The sequence below is a fragment of the Salvia hispanica genome, chromosome 2 (genome assembly GCF_029641045.1).
Source record: "Salvia hispanica isolate PSC_SH4W2 chromosome 2, Shi_PSC_v1, whole genome shotgun sequence".
NCBI classification, from domain to species: domain Eukaryota; kingdom Viridiplantae; phylum Streptophyta; class Magnoliopsida; order Lamiales; family Lamiaceae; genus Salvia; species Salvia hispanica.
This window is the reverse complement of record NC_142693.1, coordinates 32979254-32984857: the sequence shown is the minus strand read 5'-3', so window position 1 is coordinate 32984857 and position 5604 is coordinate 32979254.

The following is a 5604-nucleotide window of genomic DNA, read 5'->3' as shown; positions in this document are numbered from 1 at the left end:
CCACGGCATAGTCACTAGCATCGCACATCACCTCAAAGGGGTGATCCCAGTTAGGAGCTTGAATGATCGGTGCAGAGATCAATTTTTCCTTAAGAAGGTTAAAAGTGGCCTTGCAATGTTCGTCGAAAATGAACTCCGCCTCATTCTGGAGGAGTCTGGTAAGACGTTGGGTGATCTTGGCGAAATCCTTAATAAATCTTCGATAAAATCCTGCGTGCCCCAGAAAACCTCTTATTCCCTTCTGATCAGTAGGGAAAGGTAGTTTGGATATGACATCCACCTTGGCTTGATCTACCTGGATTCCTTTTTTCTGACACCACGTGTCCTAAGACGATTCCTTCTGTAACCATAAAATGGCATTTCTCAAAATTCAAAACCAGACTCTTTGCTTGGCACCTTTCTAGCACGACATCCAAATGTTGCAAGCATGAGTCGAAAGAGTCTCCGTAGACAGTGAAATCATCCATGAAGATCTCTATACAATCTTTAATCAAATCCGAGAATATGCTCATCATACATCGTTGGAAAGTACCTGGGGCGTTGCATAGGCCGAATGGCATACGCCTATACGCATAGGTTCCAAACGGACAGGTAAACGTGGTCTTATCTTGGTCCTCGGGATTCACGTAGATTTGAAAGTAGCCACTGTACCCATCCAAAAAACAGAAGTACTTCCTCCCAGCCAGTCGCTCCAGCATTTGATCGATGAATGGCAGGGGGAAATGGTCCTTCCTGGTTGCAGTGTTCAGCTTTCGATAATCTATACACATTCGTCATCCAGTGACCAGTCTGGTGGGCACTAGCTCATTTCTCTCATTCTTAACCACCTGGATCCCTGATTTCTTGGGAACCATATGGATCGGACTGACCCATTCACTATCGGGTACCGAGTATATGATGCCCAGCGAGAGCAACTTCAAGATATCCTTCAGTATCTCTTCCCGCATGTTTGGGTTCACCTTCCTTTGCGAATCTCTATGTGCTTTGGTTCCCTCCTCCAGTCTAATGTGGTGCATGCATACATCTGGGCTTATCTCCACCAGGTACGTAATGCTCCATCCAATAGCCTTCTTATTTTTTCTCAACACAGTTAGTAGCCTTGCCTCTTGCTCTTCAGTCAACCCGCTATTGATGATTACAGGGAACAAGTTTTCCTCCCCGAGGTAGGCATACTTAAGATTCGCTGGCAACTTCTTCAACTCCACTTGTGAGGGTAGTGTGTCTGTAGACAGAGGGTTCTTTTTAGAATCCTCCTCTTGCTCATGTTCACCATCTGATTTCTCCTCCATACTGGCCGGTAGTAAAGCCCCTGCAGATCCCGATAGTTCCGACTTCTGACAGAATTCCGTAATTGCTCATTCAATCTCCTCGTCGGTTAACCCTCGGCTACTGATCAGATCACACCATGCAGCTGCTTCTACATCAGCCTGGGCATACACATCCAAGGCTTGGAGTTTTTCCTGCAATAGTTCGGTCTCAAGAAATTCTTGGACTAAGGGGTCAATGACATCAACATAGCATACATTTTTAGAATCTATTAGCTTTTTCATGGCTTCATTGATGTCAAAAACAAATTTCTCACCATTAAAGTCAATGCAGATTGTCCCCTCGACCATGTCTACAATTGTCTTAGTTGTTCTTAAAAATAGTCTTCCTAACAATATCCCACTAGACTCCCTAGTTTCTGGTTCACTCATTTTAATTACATAAAAATCAACGGGATAGATAAAGTCTTGTATCTTGACCAACACATTTTCTAACACACCCTCTGGATTTATACATGACCTATCAGCCAGTTGGATCAACACTCTAATGTTTGACAACTTTACCCCCTTCAACCGATTATAAATGATTAACGGCATAACATTGATAGATGCTCCTAAATCACACATTGCATGCTCAATTTTTGCATCTCCAATTGTTATGGGTAAATTAAACATACCTAGGTCGGCTCTCTTTGGTGGCAGTTTCTCCTGCACAATAGCTGATGCTATCCCTTCCACCATGATTTTTCCATCCTCTTGTGCCTTTCCGGCTATGAACTCCTTTATAAACTTCCCCAGAGAGGGCAGTCTCACGGCTTGGAGGAATGGTATGATGACATCCAGCTTTCTTGAGTTGAGGTCCAGTATAGGTTGTTCCGGACCGTAGTGTAATCTTACTCACATTCGCCTTTTCAGGTACATGGACTGTAGATGGGAGTTTCCCTGAATTCCCTTTCATTTCGCCCACCGAGTTAGCGAGCTGGGCCAACTGCCTGTTCATCATATCCATATTTGCCCTATGTTCCTTCTGGGCACTTTGCATTCCTTGCATTGTTTCATTACTGGACTGCAAGTCGCTTTTAATGCTCTGCTGCGAAGCAAGCATCTCTCCTATCATGTCCTCCATAGACCTCATCGACCTATTTGGGTGATGGAATTGGTTCGAGCCTTGGTGCTGGTTATACTGGGGTGGTGGGTTTGACTGGTAGCCTGAGAAATTTTGTTGGGTTTGGTTCTGTGGGTACTGGTTATACTGGGCAGGAGGGTTGTACTGATCGTGGTTGTGCTGGTACTGATTTTGGTTTTGGTTATGGCTGTTGTGCTGAGGCCCTTGGTTATATGGGTTCTGGTTCTGGTTCTGGTAGTTCCGCTGATGGGGTGGCACGGAGGCAGGGTTCGGGTTCTGGTTCTGAGGTTGCTGGTTCCTTCCTGTCCAATTAGTCAGGGTTCATTGGGCCACAGTTGAAGTTTTGGTTCGGGTGGGGGTTGGGTTGATTCTGACCTTGATTCTGGTTCTGATTTTGATTTCCATCTCCCCATCGGAAGTTTTGGTGGTCCCTCCACGGTGCATCCCTCTGCTTCCCCGGAATCCAATTGCCATTAGAATTGTAGTACCCTGCGGCATTTGCTTGCTCCACATCTGGTGAGTTGTCCGGCTGATCATATGGCAGTTCTGGGGCCTCCTTGCCTCCAATTGGAGAAGGTGGTGGAGTGTTCTGCTTGATTACAGTCAGCAACTCCTTCTTTAATTCCTCCATCTTCAAATCCATCCTTTCCTCCTAGTCAGTAGCCGAAGCACTTGCTACCCTTTCTCTGTTGTACCCATCCTTTTGCATTTTCATACGTCTTTTTCGCATTCAACAGCTTGCGTAAGACCTTCTTAGCTTCACTGACTCTCAACTGTGTGAAATCGCCTCCGGCTGATGAATTCGCCAGATCCTTCGTTTCTTTGTTCATCCCCTCATAAAAGGTGTGGTGCACCTCTATCTCCTTCATGCGATGGTTGGGGCATGACTCTTGAAGACTCATTTACTTCTCCCAGTACTCGCTCAGAGTCTCATCGTATTCTCGCCTTATACATGATATCTTCCTCTTCAATGCGCTTGTCTTTGAAGACCGGAAGAACTTTGCTAGGAAAACTGACTTGAAATCAGCCCATGTATTGATAGAGTCGGCTGGTAGGCGCATGAACCAGCTGTTGGCCTCTCCCTTTAGGACGAACGGTAGGGCTTTTAGTCTGTAGTAATCCTCGCTTGCTCCAGCTGGCCGCCTCTGCGCCTTACAGATTTTGCAGAACTCATTTAAGAATTCGTAGAGTCCCTCGTAACTCTTCCCACAATATGTTGGTAGGATTGCAATAACGTGGGGTTTCACATCACAGGCTGTCTGGCCTGGGGCGACCACTATGGCTTGCGGGGTATCTCCGTCAGCATGCGCAGTAAGCGTCACGAGCTCGGGGTTGTCTTCACCTTGGTCGGCCATTCTCACTAGTGCTCTTATTGGTTGGAGTGGAAGTTCCGGAAGTTGGTACTCCAAATCATCTTTCTCCTCGTCGCTACTCGTGCCTAGGTCAGACAGTGCTGTCGACAGGCCAGAACGAGTGGTAACGAGTATCGTTCCTCGGGGAAGTATCCTTGGTCTCCACTGGCCAGGTGTAACGCGCCACTTTTTCAAACCCTAATTTTCGGGTTATAAAATTTTTGCATTAAATGCCTTAAATGCTATGATATGTGAATTAATTGATGAGTGATTAATTATATGGTGTCTTTGTGACCTAATTGCGTATGAGAGTTGAGATTGAGTTGAATAGTCAACTTGTTGAAATGTTGACGTGGCTATTGAATAGTCAAAGATGTGGAAAATGTGACGTGGCCGTTGAAAGGTCAATGCGTTGAGAAAAAGAAGAGGAAGTGAAGAAATGATTGATTTGGTGTGAATATTTGATGCGGAGTAATATAATTGTGGGGAATTATTTTCCTAAGGGATGAGTGAGAATTTAATAGGAGCATTATTTAAATGTGTGGAATTTTCGGCCATCATTATTATTGGAGAAGGAATCCTATTTTTCTTGGATTTAATTATTTGTTTGGGATAATTATCCAAATTAAATCCAAAGTCCGATTATACTTTTATTCCACCTTGGAATTTTCGAAACACGACTTTGATTTTCTATGAGATTTTCAAAAATCTCATATATTGTGGGAGAAGGGATTATTTATTTATTTGATCTCTTATTTATTCTATTCCACGAATAAATATAAAAATGCTAGAATATCTTACCATATCTTGCCAAATCTAAGGAGATCTTACCATATCCTAATTTAATTAGGATTAATAATAAATCCCTTTTGAGAAATTGAATTTCACGCCACTTTCCATTTAAATGGGGGAGAATATTATTATTTTTCTTGCTCCGTGATATTTTATTCTACTCCGTAAAATATCCAAATTAAATCATAGGCTAATTATTTAAGCCTAAATTTCGAAATCCCCTATATTCTCAACGGTTCCAACGCCACTTCCTCCACCAAATCTTCTCCAAATCTTGATTTATTCAATTATGGGAGTATATCCTAACCTCTATAAATAAGAGAAGAGAAAATCAAAACCCTAGCACAAGGAAATCACGCCTCCCTCTACCAAAAACCGTCTCTCACTCTCTCCCCACTCTCTCCAAGATTTCTTCTACTTTTCTTCAAGAATTCTTCATCAATTGAGAAGAATCCAAGTTGAAGTTCAAGATTTTATTGAAGAATCAAGGCTATAACTTGTTTCTACGGTTCGTTCTTTTGGAAAAGGTACTTTAATTATTGATCTCCTCTTCTTCTACCGATGAATCGGTGTTCTTGAGTCCACATGCATATAGATCGAGTGAATGGGAAATTTAATCGGTGAATAATGGGATGCATATAAGTGTGTGTGGGAAACGTGTGCATGTGTGCGGGGTGTGCGTGTGATGTGTGTGGTAGAGCACTCATGCGTGACACGATTTAATGGAGAATTTGGAGTTGTTACTCGAATAAAAATGATATGCTAATCATACCTTGTTTTTGGATGATGATATTAAAGATTTATCGATGGGAAAAACGGAAACATGGGAACATGCATGATTTGAGATCAATGATTGAAACTGATTTATGATACGCCTAATTTAAAGGTGATACTTCGCGCTCTCAGCGTGATAAACGAGGAGAAGAGAATACTATCAAGCTAAGCCGACAAGGTGGGCTTTCTTTTAAAATAAGGACATTGTCCTAAACTGATATTGATGAGAATGAGATATGTGTTATCATGCCTTGATATGTTTTGTCGTGCCTATCCCTCGTGGCTATGCCACTAT